The sequence below is a fragment of the Saccopteryx leptura genome, chromosome 1 (assembly GCF_036850995.1).
Source record: "Saccopteryx leptura isolate mSacLep1 chromosome 1, mSacLep1_pri_phased_curated, whole genome shotgun sequence".
NCBI classification, from domain to species: domain Eukaryota; kingdom Metazoa; phylum Chordata; class Mammalia; order Chiroptera; family Emballonuridae; genus Saccopteryx; species Saccopteryx leptura.
In genome coordinates this window covers 110084105-110105462 of record NC_089503.1, presented here as the reverse complement: position 1 = coordinate 110105462, position 21358 = coordinate 110084105, and the positions used below count along the sequence as shown (strand labels likewise).

Sequence of the window (21358 nt, the reverse complement as noted above, 5' to 3'; positions counted from 1 at the left end):
TACACAAAACTAGGAACGACACACCATTATATATGCTTTTTTCACTTAAAGAAAACACCTTAAAGGTATTTCCACGTCAGTACTATCTCTTTTTAACTGTTAATGGAGTGTAACAAGCCAAGAGAGATATAACTTTACATATTTTATGCAAATGAAGTAATTAATTTAATGTGATTGACAACATATATATATGTCATACATATATTAAAAACACCTTATTTAACAGTTAAATATGAATATTTATTTTATTTCTTTTATCCTTCCAGTGGAGATATTTTTTAAATACTATGGTAGGAAGAGTTCCAATTTGTTTGTTGTTAAAGGTGAAGAACAATTACTCACTCTGCAGTTACTTGATATTTCCTGTAAATCCCTGTTAAATGTGTTCTGGAAGCAGGGACACAGGAGTGCTGTAGGTCTTGCCAGGAATGATGAGTAGGCAGACGTTCTATATTGAAAGTAATGGAAATAACTAAGACAAACTAATAACATCAAGTGTTTTAAAATCTTTAGTGTCATTTTATTTAGACTAATGTTTTCACATTTATTCAGAACTTATGCCCTATTTATGAAGCAATTATATCCTTATAACAATGTTTCACATTAACAGTCCAGAAAAGTCAGAGAGTGGACTCCTAACTGGAACAATTATAGTTTATTGTTTAGAGTTTTAAAAGCATCCCTCCTATCTGATATAGCTGAGCTGTATTCCAGGAATGTCACAAATGAGCTGCAGAACTTGGGGAGAAATGTACATCTTGTCTAAGCCCAGTTGTCTGAATAGTGAAACAGGAACCTATTTCATAAGAATGGAGCTATATTTAAATAAGAAATATGTCTAACAGAGAACCTCAAAAATAGTATACATTCAAAATAAATTTAATATAATGAGGACAATGATGATAATGGTCAGCCCCAAAGAGGGCAAACATATTAGTAAAAATAGTGTTAAAACTGTAACTAAATTATGTATAAGGTTGTATCTCTTTCAAATTTGCATTTTAAAAAAATTAACAACCCTTACACTTATGTTCAATTCATATAAAAGTAAATTTTATTATATATTTTTAATATAAGATAAATATTGTATTGAAGATTTTGGTAGAGATATTTCTCAATGTAATTGAAAAGGTTTACTTTATAAAAGATCAATTTAATAATGCTACTGATATTAAATTACAGGGATGCTAAATTTTTATAAAGATACAAAAAGAATTTAAAATAAGATATATGTTTCTAGATGTAGTAACTTATAAACATCATATATACATATTAGATATATTTGCTTATATATATGTCTGTAAAAAGTTTAGTTCTGAGAGTGAGTGAAGACAATAAGTAACAGAGAGATTTCAAAATTCCAATGTGAGTTTTTAGACACTTTTGGAGAGTAAAGAATTTATTTAAGATGTCATGGCTTTCATGGGGACAATGAAATTTTATGTTGAGAGTATTTCTTATGTGTCATGCTGATGTATTACTTTGTATTTAAACTATTATACAGATCTTTTAAAATGGGTTTACTTTTTGTTAACTTTTGATAGGTTTCTGTTGAATTCTATTTTTATCAGACATTTTACTCACTGAATTATAAGAATAAAGTATATTATTCATGGTATTTCTCCTTGGAATCAAATGATTTGTATTGGGTCTACTTCGAATAGTATCTGAATCAATAGAATTCCATCATTTACACTGGGTTCATTCTCTGTGGAGATAGAGTCAGCCTGTTAGATGCTATTTCTGTCATTGATTATAACTAAGAACTATAAACTAAATACATAAAAAAGCTACCCAGAGACTCTGGAAAGTTAATAATAGCAGGCAGATTGGGGTGGACAGTCAAATCTTAAAGAATGACGATGAGTAGCACTGTGAGTTTTCTATCATTCTCTACTTTATAGATCCCAGCTTTGACTCGAAGGTAGATGAATTCCAGAAATGCTTGCGGGCGCAGGCAGTAAAATCTCAGAGAAACAATCTCTTTCTGATCAGAAGTCCTTTGTGAGACTGTGAGTGCAGAGTAAAGAGAAATTCCTTGATTTCCTTAAATCTTTCTCCCAACATAGCCCAACAATCTCCAGTGTCAATTTCCCACTGCGGCCCTGTGAGGGGTGGTAGCAATGCAGCTAGCTGACACCAAAGTTTTTTTCTATTTTTTAGATCTAGGTAATGTTTCTATCTAGAGAATAGGGATCATAGGTCTCAAGTGTATGGGGACTAAATCTCTTGTCATTTTTCTACCTTCCTCTTGCTGCCTCCTCCTGTATGGGAACTTACTTAGATGAATGTCCACAATCATAAAAGAGACTAACACTTTGAGATAAACCAGTTTTTCTAACCAAAGGCACTAGGAAAAAAGTCCTCTGTGGTTTGGATAGTTTGTAGAGGAGAGAACAAGGAACTGGAAAACATCCTATACTAAATCTGCACCTGAGCTGACCCAAGTCCAGGCTTACTGAGCTGCACAAGATAATTGAACAGATAACTAGTAACATACCAGAGGCTTTGAGATATGGACTACTGTGTAAATCGCCACTAAATTATGTCCAACAAGAGCACTATCCTTCACCATATAAAAAAAGTGTCTTAGGATAATTTAAATCATGCAAAGTATGCCATTTGACAAAAACAGACCTAAACCTAGAAATCAGTTATTCAAAGATATCTGGAAAACAAATATTTGGAAATTAAACAAGGTACACCTAAATAATCAATGGATAAAATAAATAATCCTCAAGGAATATTAGAACATATTTTTAAACTAGGAGAACATAAGAATATATCAAAATTTATGGGATTTGGAGTTTAAAGTGTGCTATGATGAAAATATATAGCAGCAAATTCTTATATTACAAATGAATTTGTGATAATCAGATTTTATTTTAATGAACTAGTAAAAGAAGGTATACTTAATTCAAATCCAACAGAAAAAAACATTATAAAGATAAGAGCAAATCAAAGGAATTCAAAAAAAGAAAAAAGAGAGAAAAATCAGTGGAATAAAAATTGCTTAAGTAGAAAGCCATGACCTTTGGCATCATGAATGACAATGCAAACAAGAAGATAGCAAATATACAAGTCAATGAAATGATTGCAAGGGACATAAAGAAAATGAAACTGCTAGTGGAGTTATTACCTTCCAGCAGGTTGTGAGGAAGAACTCTGATTGATTTAAGGTGACATTTGCAGAATCTCACACAGATAGTTCCTGGAAGAGAAAGGAGCTCCATTAGATTGGCGTAAGGTAGAGGATGCAGCAGATTAAATGTTCCTGAAGCAGGAGCATGGAATTTGTACAAGGATACCGTGGTAAGCACTTATTCAGTGACAAGGTCATGGTACAAACCTTGGGAAACATGCAGTCACTTTTTTATTCAAGAAATATTCACTGGGTGCTACCACTTGGTCTAAATGCTGGGAAATGTAGTAACAAAAAGTTCAAAGTAATTGCTCTCACGGAGCTCTCAAACTTATGTGGGGACCAGATAGACAAATAAGTAATAAACATAATTTGTCCAAGGGTGCGAGTGTTATGGATAAAGCAAAGTAGATGAAAGAGAGTGTGAAGGAAGGGTGCAGAATGCTAGTTCAGCATAAGTGGTAAGGGAAGTCCTCTTTGATGAGGTCAACTATGAGAGCAAATCAGAAAGGAAAGGAGTTAGCTGTGAAGCTAACTGACTGAAAAAGATTTAAGGCAGCGGAAAAAGCAAGTGCAAAGGTCCTGTGGTCAGTATATGGCTGGCATATTTGAGAAGCAGAAAGGAGCTGAGTGTGACTGGAGGAGAGTGAATAAGACAGGTGAAGAAAACTGCCAGATTGCAGAGGGCCAAGTGAATGGGCTGTTCTGAGACTCTGGCTTTTCCTTTCACTGGGCAGGATTTCGACAAAATAACCCAAGTTACATTTTAAAAGGTTCTGGTTGCAATGAGGAAAATAGATTGGGGGGGGGGAGTAGGGAGGAGAGCAAGTATGAAAAAAAAAATCATATTGGAGTAGGTTCAAAGGGAAATTAAAGATTTGGAGACAGCTGGTTTCAACAACTTTTAAAATAATTTTGCTCTAAAAGAAAAAGAAATGAGACAGTAGCTAGAACAGCATGTGTTATGAAGGGAATACTTTTATTATTATTTTCAGATGGAAAATATGTCAGCAGATGTGTATGATTGGGGAAATGATCCATAGGCCTGGATACACTGACAATGCAGAATATGAAGAGGGGCCTATTACTGTAATTCAGAGTTCAAGTGCTGTCAAGAGTGAAGGGGTTGGCTAGTTACCCAGGCCTGGGAGTAAGTATATGCTTGGTTAAGGTGGGAAGACAGATGTTGGAGACTGGTCTGATATGGTATAGAGAACTTGTTGAACATCTTTTCTGAATGTTTCTGTGTATTCTGTGTTTTCCCCTATAATACTGGAAATAAGTTCATCTGTTGAGAATAAAATGCATGGAGGAGATTCTGAAGTCCTGAGGTAAGTGGAACTAATGTAAAAACTTATTATTTGGAAAAGGTACAGAGAAAATTTAGTGAAGAAATACAGTATAAATGTGGTTGTAGATATACAGCAGAAACTCAAATCAATATTCCTGGTTGACCTTGTTTCTACCACTTAGTGTCTGGCCCAGGGCTAATTACTTAAAATTCATAGGCTTCAGTTCCTTAATCTATAAAGTGAGGAGAAAAACAGTACCCCTATCACAGGGTGCTCTGAGGATTAAATGAGCTACCCCTCAGTTTTAGAATACTTCCTGACATATTTGATGTGCTCAATACTTGTGTTATATTATTATAGTTAAGTTTTTCTTGTAATAATGCTTACTATTTCTGTAATGTCTTCTATCCCTATGTTTTAATGTACTTCCAAACTCCTATTTGCTTGGACATTAATCCCTGGGGGGGATAATTGAGGTAAAATTTGTCAGGGTTCCCCAGAGACCTAGAAAGAGTTGATGTCACAGTCCAAAGTACAAAAGCAGTAGGGGAGCAGAATTTCTTCCTCAAGGGGCCTCAGTCTTCTCTTTCAAATCCACTGATTGGATGAGGCCCACCAATAATCTATAGAGTAATCTGTTTTATTCAAAAGTCTCTGATTAAAACATTAATAAAATAAAATAAAGAAACATAAAAACACCTTCATAGTAACATTTAGACTAGTATTTGACCCAAACCTGGGTCCATGGTCTAGCCAACTTGATGCATAAAATTAATCACTAAATGGTGTAACCAGTAAGAACGCTAAAATCTAGGTCTTCCAGTTCTTACTCTTTCCCTCTTTTCCTTACTACATGTTCTAGAAGGATAATTCAGAGTATTTGGTATGCGAATTTGGACTTTCTATTATTTCTCAGAAATGCTTCCAACAAATTTTTTTTTTTGAAAAAAGTTAATAAAACTATTTTTTAAAAAGGAAAGGATGCACAAATTAAAACAAATTACAGGTCCTGGCCAGTTGGCTCAGTGGTAGAGCGTCAGCCTGGTGTGCAGAAGTCCCGGGTTCAATTCCCGGCCAGGGCACACAGGAGAAGCGCCCATCTGCTTCTCCATCCCTCCCCCTCTCCTTCCTCTCTGTCTCTCTCTTCCCGTCCCGCAGTGAGGCTCCATTGGAGTAAAGATGGCCGGGGTGCTGGGGATGGCTCCTTGGACTCTGCTCCAGGCGCTAGAGTGGCTCTGGTCGCAGCAGAGCATCGCCCCCTGGTGGGCGTGCCGGGTGGATCCCGGTTGGGCGCATGCGGGAGTCTGTCTGACTGTCTCTCCCCATTTACAACTTCAGAAAAATACAAAAAAAACAAAACAAAACAAAAAAAGGCAAAAAAAAAAAAATTACACATAAATCAATACTAACAAGTTACTGTTACTTTATAAACATGTAATCCCCACCTCAGGGTTTTGCAATTTATACTGATTATTGTTGCCTCTCTTATATTTTTTAAAAATAAAAGAAAAAATAATTTGATTTAGAGTAAGAAATGTTGACTGCCTAATAAGAATTCAAATTCGCATTCAATAAATCGCAACACTGCTTTAGTCCCAAAGAAAAATCCTAACAAAATGCCTGTTAGTTTTAAAGAGCATGTTTTCAGCTGGATGCTTTTACTCCGCTGACACACACCTGCCACAGAATGCCAGGAGCAGAGCTGGACTCGTATGATTAATAGACACATCTCTCAGCCATTTCTATGGGATGGGCCTGCAGGGCTCCAGCCATTTGGGATTTATTTAACCTCAGTTTTGTGACAGGGCAGCAAGAGCCAGAGATATAAAGCAGATAACATGATGACAAAATTCTACAACTTACTTGAGATTTTTAAAAAAATAACTGTTGTTTTCCCCAAATACAATAAATATTTCAGAGACTGTTCCTTATATTTGATTTCAATAATGAAATCCATAAAGTACTAAATTAATAAAGTCGTTCAGCAGTAGAAAGTACAAGAACATTCTATTATCTGTGCTTAATGATACTTTCTGTGGTCAAAAGTTTTTGTCTAGGTGAAGAAAATTAATTACTAGATATAATAATTTTCTTATTCTAATCATCTTCCCTAGACACAATTTAGTCATTTTGATACAGTATTTTCACCATTAAGAAAATGAAAAGTTGGTAATATATACATAATTGAATCTCTATATTTTCTTTATTTCCATATTTACTTATAAAAAATATAGTCTATCTTCTATTTTATATATGTATTAAAAATATTAAACTGTATTCAGTATATAAATAAACACATGTGCATATACATCCATTCAAAATGAAACTACAACTTGATTTACTTGGACAACTGAGTAAAAGCTAACAATCTAATTAATTTTAGCTTTTTAAAAGACTGTGAATTAACAAAACATTAAATTGACCCTTGGTCATTTGCCATTACTATTCAAGGGGAAAAGGTCTCATAAGAATATAGGTGACATTCTACTTGTACAAAACTACCTTTCTTACTGTTCTTGTATTTATTTTGTTGTTCTGCCTATAGTGCTCTATATAACTTCAAGCTATGTTTTATGTTCCATCTAGCTGTTTTTGTCCTCACTGTTTTTTTCATAGTATAGAAAAAATTATAATATTATTTTTAATTTGTATTTTTAAATTTCTTCTTCTATTTTAGGAAATATGCATTATAAAAAGTCCTATCTGATTTTCTCTACTAATTCTTATTAACAAAATACATGCTTTTCTTTTTTTGGACTGGATTACTTTCAATTTTATGCTACCACTTCTGTTCACCTGGTTTCATGTCTTGATATACAATATATGAATCCTGATTTCTGGATTTCTCTTTTTCATACTGGGTCTGAGGTGTAGTTTTTTGTTCAATTTTTCTTCTTCTATAGGTGAGTACTTGTTTTATATATATAATACATACACATACACACAGAGAAACTTTTCTGTTGATTGACATTCTTATGCTAAAACTTTTGACTTTTCATTGTATGTTTTTTTTACTTTTATAAATGGTTCAGTAACCAAACTAAAGGTGATCTCTGATTTCAAGCTCATAAAAAGATTCTTCTGTAAAGATACTCAAGTCACATTTTCTAAAATGCAAATATTAATCTTGGTCTGTTCTAGCATTAATTTAACTTTAATTTAACTCATGTTTGTTGAACTATTCTGTCAAGTGATGTAGATACAAAATTGAATTAAATAGAGTCAGTAGACTTAAGGGATGATATTTTAGGAGTGGATTCAAGTATATATACAGAGAGGCCCTGGCTGGTTGTCTCAGGGATAGAGTGCCAGCCTGGTGTGTGGATGCCCCAGGTTCAATTCCTCATCAGCACAGGAGAAGTGACTATCTGCTTCTCTATCCCTCTTCTTCCCCCTTCTCTCTTTCTCTCTCTCTATATATCTCTCTCTCTCTCTCTCCTACAGCCATGGCTTAATTGGTTTGAGCACATCAGCTCTGAGTGCTGAGTATGGCTCCGTGAAGCCTCCAGTTCAGGCACTTGGTTTCAAGCATGGCCCAAGATGGGCAGAGCATCAGCCCTAGACAAGAGTTGCTGGGTGGATCCCCATCGAGACATATGAGGGAGTCTGTCTCTCTAGCTAACCTCCTCTCACTTAGAAAAGAAAAAGAAAAAAACATATAGAGTCATTAAAAATGTGGGCAATGATATATACCAGTGTTTTTTTTCCTCATTTATTAGATCAGTGAGTACTGATTGAGCACTTAGGCTGTGTCAGGCAAGGTAAAGAAATTGGGATTTAAGGAAAATATAAACATGGTTCCTGCTTTCAGGAGCAAACAGTCTAGTAGGGAAAATAAACATAAAGAGGCTACTGGAATACAATTTTAAGAAATCCAATGAAGTATATCTGTTGATTAATTAATGTATCAATTTTATAACACAAATGGCTTATATTTTATAGAAAACAGATATAGAGGTAAATGGTGTGCCTCTAAGTCAGGGGTCCCCAAACTTTTTACACAGGGGGCCAGTTCACCGTCCCTCAGACCGTTGGAGGGCCGGACTACAAAAAAAACTATGAGCAAATCCCTATGCACACTGCACATATCTTATTTTAAAGTAAAAAACAAAACGGGAAGAAATACAATATTTAAAATAACAAACAAGTAAATTTAAATCAACAAACTGACCAGTATTTCAATGGGAACTATGCTCCTCCACTGACCACCTATGAAAGAGGTGCCCCTTCCAGAAGTGCGGCGGGGGCCAGATACTGGCCTCAGGGGGCCACATGTGGCCCGCGGGCCGTAGTTTGGGGACCCCTGCTCTAAGTCTTTGTCTATATGGGTTCTAGGAAAATAAGTAAAATGTTATTCTATCAATTAATAAAGTTGTTAATAGACATTGGGTAACACAGAAAATAAGCAATAAAGAATTGTGGGTTACTTTTTGAAGTGTGTGGAGTAAATGCGTAGAAAACAGAGGTGAGTTAAATTAAGTGGCATTTTTTAAAAATCAACAGTTCAAATAAACCAAGAAATTGCTCTGGGGGAGAAAATCCTTGATTTTAAACCCATCTCTGTTAGTGCCTGGGTCCGTGTCCTTAGCTTGTTACAGAGCCATAGTTTTGTGTTTACAATGGGAAGAAAATTATCCCCTCTTGAGTTGTTGTGAAGAATAACTGAGACAAAATAAAATGTTTGACACAAGTAATGACTCTAATAAGAACTCAAGTAAGATAAAATAACAAGAAGCTCAATGAAGATGGTGAAGATGAAGTATTTTGCTCTTTGGGGATGATAACTTTTAAAATACAACCCTCCCCCTTCACTCAAATAATCAAGTGAAGGACCAGCCTCACTGTCTCAATTCTGTCCTACCTACTTATATGGAGAACCCAACTTTCAAAACTTCTAATGGCCTTTAATATTCACTAATACCACAACTTTCATTTGATTTTAATCCCTATATCTTGACACCCATTTTTAACCTTTCTGCTGAACTGAGCAAGTTTCCTGGGGCATAAGCAGATCATTTTATGTCCATACATCTTAATCACATGGTTGTTTTTATCTGAAATTATCTTCCTTATACTTTTGTAAAACTCACAATATCCACATTGAATTCAACTTGGTTTTCAATAACTTGGAAGTCCGTCTGAAGCACCTCTACTCTTGTTTGAACTCACCACCTCTATCTTCTTTCTCCAAAGCACTCTCAACACTCTTTTCTTACACCCCCTATATGATTTCATTCAACTGCATTGTCTAAATAACTACCTCTCCATAATTCTCTACCTTAAGAATGATCTTATTTACTTTTGCAGCTTAAGTATACAGCAGAGTACCTAGTACATAGGAGGAAGACTAAATTTTTAATTTTTAGTAAATAAAAATCTTTGTGGGCCATAACCAGGTAGCTCAGTTGTTTGGAGTGTCATCTAGACATGTCAAGGTTGCTGGTGGGATCCCTGGTCAGGGCACACACAGGGATCAACCAATGACAGCAACAATGAGTGGAACAGTGAATCAATGTTTCTCTGTTCCTATCTCAATCTTTTCCTCTCTCTCTAAAGATCAATAAATTAAAAACTTAAGAATTTTGTGTAGATTTGCACAGTTACAATTACAGAAATGAATAAAACAAAAGAAATATAATGTATGAAGTCGACATATTGAGGAAGAAGGTCAAATGGAACTTGAGAAATTGCAGCAAACAGAGGAATAGAGTATAGAGACTCTTCAGCAACAATAAACGCATCACCTCTCTTGATGACTTCATACATGTCTAATCCATCAGCACACGTGTAAATTCTAATCCTAAATGGATCACCCATTTTTCTTTTTACCTTCCTTCAGTTCTGCTTTCATTTTCTTTGGACTGTTATAATATCTTTCTATTGTATTTTCTAGCTTTCGATCTCACTCATTCATCCCCCCAAATCATCTCTCCAAATACAAACTTGGGTGAATTTTATGAAGCATGTACCAAGTCATGTCATTCATCTTCTTCAAGTCTATCAATATCCCTATTAATGGTATTCAGGTGAGTAAAAATAAAGTCTATATTCTAACCAGAGCCTGCACGGTCCACATGGTTTACATCTCTAACTCCATCTTGCAGTGTTCCCTATTCTATTATGGCAAATATTACTATCATGAAATATAAATTATGTAGTTATTCCTAAGTGTAGCTCCTTCTTGACATATATAGATCTAAGCTTAAATTAGTTTCTCCTCAGAGACAGTTTTGCTGAACACCAGTTAAGATTGATTTTAACTTTATAAAACCAACATAAAACAAAGAAAAATAAAGATATAAATAAATAACAATGGACTTCTCACATACTATAAGTAGGCAGAATAAGATTGATACGGTGACTTCACTTGATCACTTGAGTGGAGGGAGAAGGGTTGCATTTTAAAAATTATTTCATAGTAAAGAGGGCATATCTCCAACTGAGCTGACTTTCTTAAAGCAGATTCTTCAAAAGCCCCATGTAACACTTTCAAGTATTTTTCATTACCTTGAGCTCAGTCTTATGGAAAACTGAATTGGTAAAAATAGGTTTGAAGCTTGGCAAATTAAGTCAGAACAAAAATTAAAAGCAGATATTAGGTCAGAGCTTGGGAATCTTTGTCACGATTCTCTATATAAATTATTATTTCCCAATTTGTGCATCTATACATCTCTCCCTTTATATTATATTTTATTTCTGGCATAGAACCTATTCATCTCTGAAATTATTGCACTTATTTTTATATTGTCTGACAACCTGAACCACCACTACCACCACCACAAATACATATCCATGAAACCAAGGCCTCTCCGTATCCCCAGTGCCTAGGACATTATCTACGTTTAGTTAGTCTCATTTCCTATTTCATAAATGGAAAAATAATCTTTAAAAACATGTTAGATAATCTATATCTGAGATTTTTTGTCTGAATTTTAATACGTTTGTTACTTTTAAAAAACTATTTTAACTAAAAGTATAATTTTTAATTCTCTGTAATGCCTCATTTTTTTCTAACTAATTTTACTTGGTCTTTATTCTGCTAAGTCCTCAAACAACATAAAATCACTTCTTAGTCTTTGTTACAGAACTAATACTTGGTTACCATGGGGTCAACACACATTTTAATCAGTATTTTGCACCTGAAAAAAAAAACATTAGTTACTTTTAAGTTATTTAAATCCTATTCAGATCAATTTGGACCACAAAACATAATATTACATTATATAGTTGATGGAGGGTGTATGGCCAGTAGCCATGGCCATCACAGTCGCCTGGCCCATGCAGGTTTGCATTTGATTTGGACAGACAGTAATGAAACAATGGAGCCAAGAACTGGTGGGTCATTACCTTTAATCCTAGCTTGCACCCAGCAGGCAAGAAATACACACAATGGAAAAACACTTCCCTTTCCATTCAGGACTCCCAAAGCCACTGACTCATTCGAGTTTCCTAGAATCAAAGGTTTCTACCTCACCAGCCTATTCACCTCTGTTCCCCATCTCCTTCTCTCTGCACAAACTCTGCATAAACTGCCTTCTCCTTTAGCACATCTTGGTTGCCTCTCCTTGCAATACTAATTTCAGGAACCAAGTGAGCGAACTCCTGGTCTGCCCCATTTTATAGTGCAGAAGTCAAAACCTTTAAACCAATATACAAATAAGGAAGTCTCTGATACAAAGTCACTTATCTGAGACATAAATGGGGTTTCTCATAAGAGTGCACACCCCACATCATACAACAGCCAAGGGTGTGGGGAAAAGCTTAGGGTTGAGAAGATTTTAGGATTAAAAGGGTGGGAAAGACTTAGTCTTAAAACTAAGCCTTAGGCTATAAGGACCCTGCCAGTTTACAGCCTGTGCCCCATACCAATGCAAACTATAAGTGAGCAAACGTATACATTATATTTGCAAACTTATTTGACCCACAGAGGGGTTGAAAAAGCTCACCTTGGGGAGAGTTTTATTGCTGCTGGGATTCATTGTTAGCTAGAAATGGGAACCTGAATTTTGCATAACACTCAGCTGTCATTCTCTTCACCAACAGAGAAGCTTACTCCTCGTGGTATTGTAGAATATTCAACAGGTCCAGAAATTGATATTTTAAAATACATGACTCCTACTTGGCAGAAAATTAAGGCAATGTTAACCAATCATATCCATTGTCTGGTTCATGTAAGCTGTTGGTGTTAAGCCTAATCTGGAGGGACCCGAAACATTGAAGACACGAACAAGGTCCGTCAATTACACACCACAGCTTTATTGTCTAGCTTGGCCAAGCGGCAGCAAACTCCAACAGTGGCCTGAGGGAGCGCGCGTTGGCCCTTTGTTCTACTTAGTTTTTATAGTTTTGTAAGTGGCAAGTACAGAAGCAAAAATTGTAATTAGGAGCCCCTTACACTATTGGTTATAGTCATATGTCCTTTAACATGATAGGACCATGTTCAATTTGCAAGCCATACATTATTTTGGAGAAAACAAAATTTACAAGTTAACACAATGGTAAGACTATGTCTTTTTACATATTAAAAGGTATTCCTATATTAGGAATACCTTTTAATATGTAAAAAGTGTTCATCTGCTATCTCTCTGTCCAGAGTAACACGTGTTAACTACACGCATTTACATAGGAGAGGTAGTTTCCGTGGGGACAAATACCCACAAATGGCTCATTGCTATAAGAAAAGGTTTATTTTGGCTTTTCTCTCCCTGCACCTGGCTAGCCATTCACCCCTTTCCCCACAGGTGTGGTGGAATGTCTAGGGATCCATGTTTTCTTCCCCTTTGCATTTACAATACAAGGCCAAGGGCTATCCTGGTTATGCCAATCACACAGTACAGAGACTATTCTCACAATTTCTCTGCACACCTTAACCCAAATTAATAAAATGTTCTCCAAGCCTCTTAAAATATTAATATTAATTCTGTAGTTTTTGGTACCTTACAACACCTGCAGGTGAAGTGACTCAGTGGCTCCTCAGTTGGGCAAATAAATTTGTAAAATTTGTGTTATTTGATTTTGCTCAATTTTATTGTTAAAAATGGCTGCTGCCCATGTGAAATGGCTAATTACCTTCCTGCTTGGAAAGGGCCATTGTTATATTAATGGATGCTAGAGGAGGGGTTTTTGTGCCAAAAAGTTTTAAGTTTGTTAAGAAGCAGGAAGAAGAAAGACATCATGTTTTTGCAAAGAAGGCAGCCAATATCACTGGAGAAGCCAATTTGTGCAAAGAGAAGGAGATGGGAAACCAGAGGGGACTGAGCTGGTGGCAGGCCTTTGATTCTAGGAAAACCTGGATGTGTCAGTAGCTTTGTGAGTGCTGAATCAGTGGGTTTTGGAGCCCTCTGTGTGTTTGAGTTTACTCACCGGGTGGGTGTGACACTCGTATAAAGGTATGGCCCACCAGTTTTTGGCTCCACAGTTTCATTACCATCTGTCCAAACTAATGAGAACATGCACGTGCCTGGCTGTGGTGGTGGCGGCCCCTGGCCATACAATTGGCGTAGTTGGCCGCAGAATTTGGATCAGATTGGTATGGAGCCTCCTCCACCACTGAGTAGTGGGGTAGAGGACTGGTTGCTGTTATGGTTCCCATGGCTATTCTTTTAGGGGGCGTGGGCTGGGTGATTTTTACTAGAAAGGAAACTGAGAGTTCTGTGGAAGAGGCTGCCCGAGGTCTACAAACCGAGCAATGGAAGGAGTTGGAATGGCCATGAGAGAAAGAGATGCAGATCCTAGTGTAAGGTTGGTGGATAATGAGGGATGGTCATGTGGGGAACCCAGGACCGGGAACTTTGGCTAGGACCGCCCACAATCAAGCCTGCCAAAGGAAGCTTCCCAGGAACCATTTGGAAAGAAGTGATCGTCTGCCAGCCAGTGAAATTTCACCACGTCAAAGTAGCTCCACTTCCCTAAAGGGACCCTTTAAATATCTCCCATGCGGTTTAATCTTTGCAACTTCCCTAGCCTCCATCTTTCTTTCCTCGGGGCCAGAGAACCTTGCCGGGCAGGATGTGCGCTCTGTACTCAATAAAGCCGTTTACTTATTCCACACTTTGCGGCTCCGGCCCTCTTCCTTCCTTCTCGGCGGGGAAAAATACCTTACATTTTGATGCCAGAAACCCGGAAGGAGTTAGAAGTCCACAAGGACCGCTCCTTTCTCCTCCCCTCCGAGAAAGAACCAGGAGAAAGTACCAGGATCTCCGACTTCCACCCACTTCTGTGCATGGTGCGGTAAGTCCCCTGCCTCCAGCATTCCTCTCAGTTCTTTCCTCCGAGACTCCCTGTTCGAAACCGTAGCTATGTCAGGGAAGTCTTTTCCGTCCGTCCGAGTGCGTGTGCTTGTCCCCAAGCACATCCACTTTCGTCCGTGGCTGAACCTTGAGTTTTTAGTACACTAATGCTCAAGTCTGACCACTCTGAGGACTGAGGGCAGCTGTGGGGGCACAGGAATCTCCCTCCCTAAAGAAGAAGAAACTGTTCTTCTCCGCTGTGGCCAGGCCACAGAACCCACTCAATTAGGCTCCTGAAGTGACTTTTGGTGTTAACACCCTCACCAATTTAACTATTGACAAAAAAGCTGGGAACGGATTGGAGATCTCTTATATACACGGCTTCTAATTATTTGCGCATCTGTCCTTAATCTCTGGGGCGCCTGCTCCACCACGCAGGCCTTTTTCTGGCCAGAGAAACCTCACCTAAAACCTCCACTCCTAATCTTTCCTTCTCCGCGGACTCCCAAATCTCTCTCTCCCTCCTGTCTGACCCCAGGGTCACCGCCCCTCTCTCGGGACTTTCCTCTGGTCCCTCTGCAGACCTCTTTTGTGCTCAGGTCTCTCTTCCCTCTGAGAGCCCCCTCCCCTTCCTTTGCAAAAACCTGTTTCTTATTTGCCATCTACTACCATCTCTCTTCTCCCCTGCTGGCCAGGGGCCCCTCCCTTCACTGTGTTCTCTAGTCCCTCCTCCGTCAGGCCTTTCTCAGCCTGGCATTGGCTCTTACACCGGTTTTCAGGACGTCCAACCCCAATTTTCTTGCAGGAAGTTCCTGCCCTGTCCTGCCTTTGGCTCTAGCGTTTCCTGCAGGATCTGGGTGCCGGGCTTCGCACGAGCCCCCCTCCTCTTATTCCCAATCCCCCAAACCCCTATCCAGAACCTGTAAACATGGCATTTAAAGTTTTTAACGGTCCCAATTAGTAAATACAGGCCAAGGCTGTTTGCAAGGCCCACATGCAGCAGATGGTAACGCTCCAAACCCCGGCTCTTGTGGCAACCCTGAGACCTGCAAAACAACCAGCAGCTTGCTTTAAGTGTGGCAAGCAGGACCACTGGTCCCAGCAGGGCCCCTGCCCATGGCTGCCCACTGAACCCTGCCCTGACTGCAAGCAGCCCAGTCACTGGCGGAGTGATTTCCCCTTTGGGCAACAGGTTTTTCCTCAGCGCCTCTACATGGAGGACAAGCCGCCCAAATGGGAAGGCCAATCCAGCCAGGTGGGTGCATTGCTGGAACTCCTAGGACACGGCCTGGACTCGGAGAACCCAGGGTTCTGCAACAAGTGGGTAAGTCCATCTCATTTCTTGTGGACATGGGGGCTGCCTTCTCTGTTTTTACCTTCATACTCTGGACCTCTAGTTCCCTCACAGGTTTCAGTTATAGGAATGGATGGGACCCCTTCCTTTCTCATTTTTACGCCACTCCTGACATGCAGTTTTGCCTCAAGCTTGCCTCCTTATAGGACTTCTGCAGTCGAAACCACTTGACTCCATCCATCTCCAGCTCACCAAAAGGGTGGACCCTGCAAATTCCCCTATTAATCCTCTCTCTTTTTTTAAAATCCTTACAGGACCGCATCCATAAAGTTTCTCCAATCACAACCACACAGATGTTCCTCCTCACACCCCTCAAAGCCACCACCTTCTAATCTCCCCCTCCCCACGATGCCCCTATTCAGCAGGAAGTAGCCAGATGCATAAACGGCACCCCTTTTTCTATTTGACACAAAAGGTCAGAATGTAAGGTCAGTGAATAATGAGGGATGGTCACGTGGGGAACCCAGGCCCGGGAACTTTGGCTAGGACCGCCCACAATCAAGCCTGCCAAAGGAAGCTTCCCAGAAACCATTTGGAAAGAAGCAATTGTCTGCCAGCCAGTGAAATTTCACCACGTCATAGTAGCTCCACTTCCCTAAAGGGACCCTTTAAATATCTCCCACGCGTTTTAATCTTTGCAACTTCCCTAGCCTCCATCTTTCTTTCCTCGGGGCCAGAGAACCTTGCCGGGTAGGATGTGTGCTCTGTACTCAATAAAGCTGTTTACTTATTCCACACTTTGCGGCTCCATCCCTCTTCCTTCCTTCTCGGTGGGGAAAAATACCTTACACCTAGAACTGGAACAAGCACTGGAGAGGGAAGCTGACCATGTTTGTGAGTTGTGCCTGGAAATGGAGCAGTCTCTGGAGAAGGATTTACAGATTATGAGTTGCAATTTTCCCTAGAACTTGTCAAGAACTGGCAGCTGCAGGAGTCTAAGATGTAGCCGTGCTGGCCGAGTGGATTTGAGTCAGTGGGAGCTGGCGTTTCCAGCTCCTCTTCTGAAGATGAGAAGAATTGGGCTAAAGCCGCTATCTGCAGACTTCAAAAGGTAAAAACCCAGCATCAAAGAGGTTTGCTGTTATTTTGGTTCAGCATATTCTGGATGGCAGCATGCTCTCTGGAGCAAAGGAGGAAATGCTGGCCACCACTGCCACATGCTGCTACTTGGGGCAGCTTCTTAAAACCTGCCAGGATGGTAGGAATGAGGAGGGAGGCCTGAGGCCCCATGTGCATGAACTGATTCCTGGACTGCTACCAGAGGGGCACTGGCTCCTTTGTTGGATGGACATGTGGCTTTTGGACAATGAAAAACCCTAATGGGGGGGGGCAGGCAGGACTTGTAGAGGTCCTCTGCACTGGGAAGCTTTTCATCCAGTTGGAGAGAAGTTCTGAGGACATTCTGTGCATTGGGCAAAGTGCTCAGAGAGACACGGTGAAGGACACCTTTGTAATTGTTGAAATTGTATGACTTGTGCTGTTGCTGTGATTTGTGTGATGTACCTAATTCCCTGTACCAGAATGCCTGTGATGTGGATTGTGGATTGCAAAGTGAGCAAAAGGGGTGGAATGTTGGGCAAATAAGTTTGTAAAATTTGTTTTACGCTAATTACCTTCCTGCCTGAGAAGGGCCATTGTTATGCTAATGTGTGCTGGAGGAGGGGTTTTTGCACCAAAAAGTTTGGGGGTTTTTGTATTATTCTGAAGTTGGAAACAGGGAGGCAGTCAGACAGACTCCTGCATGCACCCGACCAGGATCCACCCAGCATGCCCACCAGGGGGCGATGCTCTGACCATCCGGGGCTTTGCTCTGTTGCAATCAGAGCCATTCTAGCATTTGAAGCAGAGGCCATAGAGCCATCCTCAGTGCCCGGGCCAACTTTGCTCCAATGGAGCCTTGGCTGCAGGAGGGGAAGAGAGAGACAGAGAGGAAGTAGAGGGGGAGGGGTGGAGAAGCAGATGGGCGCTTCTCCTGTGTGCTCTGGCCGGAATTGAACCCAGGACTCCTGCACACCAGGCCGACACTCTACCACTGAGCCAACTGGCCAGGGTGTGCCAAAAAGTTTTAAGTTGTGAAGAAGCAGGAAGAAGAAAGAGGTTAAGTTTTTGCAGAGAAGGCAGCCAAGATCGCAGGGTGCTGAAGGAGAAGCTAGTTTGTGCAGATTTTGCAGAGAGAAGGAGATGGGAAACCAGAGGGGACTGAGCTGGTCGGGGGTCTTTGATTCTAGTAAAACCCAGATATGTCAGTAGCTTTGTGAGTGCTGAATGAGTGGGTTTTGGAGCCCTTTTTGTGTTTTTGTTTACTTGCTGGGTGGGTGCGAGGCTGGAATAAAGGTATGGCCCACCAGTTTTTGGCTCTGCAGTTTCATTACCATCTGTCCGAATATAATGAGAACCTGCAGGTGCCTGGATGTGATGGTGTCAACTACTGGCCATAAATAAGCACAAGAGGGTTGTCCAGGACTCATAGGGTTAGAGCTCTGAAGAAAGCAGTTATCAGAATATGGGGAAGATGAGGGAGAAATTGGGCAGGTATATACTGGCCCCAGAACAATAGCATTCCCTGCAACAACAGACATATATGCATGCATTGTGATTTCCCCTTATTATTGACAGGTATTGGTTTTTGAAAGAACATAGGGTTATGCAAATATGCAGTAACGTAAATGTTATGAAACTAAATAGGTGCTAATACACGGGCTGAGTTCATTTAAAACAATGAATGTATCATGATGAAGCAATTCTAACAGTACCTAGAATTAAGTTGTATCCAGTAATATATGCTAACACTGAGTCCCTCACACAGAGCTTGTCTCTGTTTTCCTAGCAAACACACTGTGTTCTCTGTATTGCTTCAAGTTGCCTAGGGTATTTATTTGGGACAGCTGTATCTACAGTTACATCCTCAACTCAAGAAAAAGTAACATAAAGACTTCCATGTGTAACTGCAAGCTAAACAATTCTAAGTTTGTATAAAATTGTTAGTGCATAGCAAGATAAAACCTTTTTTGATTTTGTCATATGAGAATTAAACAAAAAGCCTGATGATATAAAAAAATGTGTAAAGGTGACCATTCAATTTTTATTAAAATATTGAAAAATTCAAAATAGTTTTATAGTGTATGGCTAGAAATATTTACATATGCATATTATACAACATCCTTAATATTACCATTTAGATACAGTAGTACCTTAAGATATGAGTTTAATTCGTTCTGTAACCAAGCTTGTAAGTCAGTCAACTCATATATCAAATGAATTTCTACCATTTAAAATAACTGAAATAGGCCCTGGCAGGTTGGCTCAGTGGTAGAGCGTCGGTCTGGCGTGCGGGGGACCCGGCCAGGGCACATAGGAGAAGCGCCCATTTGCTTCTCCACCCCCCCCTTCCTCTCTGTCTTTCTCTTCCCCTCCCACAGCCAAGGCTCCATTGGAGCAAAGATGGCCCTGGTGCTGGGGATGGCTCCTTGGCCTCTGCCCCAGGCGCTAAAGTGGCTCTGGTCGCAACAGAGCGATGCCCCAGAAGGGCAGAGCATCGCCCCCTGGTGGGCAGAGCGTCGCCCCTGGTGGGTGTGCCGGGTGGATCCCGGTCGGGCGCATGCGGGAGTCTGTCTGACTGTCTCTCCCGTTTCCAGCTTCAGAAAAATATAAAAAAAATTAAATAAATAAATAAATAAATAAATAAATAAAATAACTGAAATAGATTTAATCCATTCCAGCCCATAAAACATCCCCAAACCATCCTAAATTATGAAAAAAGACATGTTTTTAATTAAGAAACACACATGTATACTTTACCAATGCATAACAAAATATATGAAATAAAAGAAAAAAGTGTTATTTAGTACTTTATTCTTACCTTGGAGACAGACAAGTGCAGCTAACAGAGGTGAATGGCGGAGGAGGTGGGAAGGAGGAAGGGATGCAGGTACTGAAGACACGTAAACTAAAACTACACTTTCTTAACACTAAATGTAAACTAAAACTGCACTTTCTTTACACAAAACTAAAACTGCACTTTCTTTACTTAAAATGAAACCACAAAAACTTAATTGTAAAAAAATGCACTTTCTTCATTTAAACTTAACCTAAGCTTAACATTATGTATTTTTCATTTAATCATCACCTGTTTTTGCCTTATTTGGCTGCATTTTCGGCACTTTCACTGGTAGGACTTTTGAATAAAAATCTATCCAAAGAAGTTTGCTTTTGCCTGCCTTTGAAAATGTTACGGAAATGTGACAAGTGTCATTAAAAAGTGCTGAAGTATGACCATTTGAAACTTTTTCTGGGTGTTTCTTTTCAATGAAACTTGAAAGCTTCTCCCACATTGCCAGCATGTCTTTAATTTCACTTGTAGAAATCACTTCCTCCAACTCTACTTCCTCCTCACTACTAATCTCTTGCAGAAACTCAGTATGTTGCATCATCTGTAGCTCCCTCAACCCCCCAGTTGAGAGTTCCTCTTCATGTTCCTCGACCAGATCACTTACGTCACCCTCATCTACCTCCAGACCCATTGACTTTCCAAGGGACACAGTCTCCTCCAACGCTTCTACCTCAGTCTCAGTCTCTGGTTCAAAGTCCCTGTCTGCAACAACATCAGGCATAACTTTTTCCAATCTGAGTTCAAGGTTCTTGTAACCTCTTGCCATGCCGAATCAATAATGCATAAACATATCACAATGTTGTAGTGATTTTTCCAAAACTCTCGAAGGGTTAGATTTGTATTCTCAGTCACCTCAAAGCAGTGGCAAAACAAGTGCTTTGTGTAAAGCTTTCTAAAGTTGGAAATGACCTGCTGATCCATAGGTTGCAAGATTGAAGTCATGTTGGCTGGGAGGTAGAAGACTTTCACAAATTTGAAGTCACCGAGAATGTCATCTTCAAGACCAGGTGAGTGAGTTGGAGCATTTTCAAGGATTACTAATGCTTTCATTGGGAGTTTATTTTCTTGAAGATATTTCTTCACTGCAGGACCAAAGACGAGATTTACCCATTCAATAAAAAACTGCTGCGTAATCCATGCCCTAGCATTGATGTGCCACATAACCTGCAGTTTTTCTTTAAGAATCTTGTGACTCTTAAAGGCTCAAGGATTTTTGGAATGATACACTAGCAGTGGCTTTCCTTTACAGTCACCGCTAGCATTTGCACACAATGCAAGGGTCAGACAGTCCTTCATGGGTTTATGGCCTGGCAGCTTTTTCTCCTCCAAGGTGATGAAAGTCCTCTGGGCATTTTTTTCCAAAACAATCCTGTTTCGTCACAGTTGAACACTTGTTGGGGGAAGTAGCCTTCCTTTGCAATAAGCACAGCAAAACGTGCGATGTACTCCTCA

General features: G+C 39.5%; 1 pseudogene; it reads right to left on the bottom strand.

Annotated features, from left to right (window-relative positions):
- Positions 1 to 20672, bottom strand: part of LOC136388118 (perilipin-2-like) — a 158836-nt pseudogene extending 138164 nt beyond the window's left edge.
- Between the last annotated feature and the right edge of the window lie 686 nt (positions 20673 to 21358).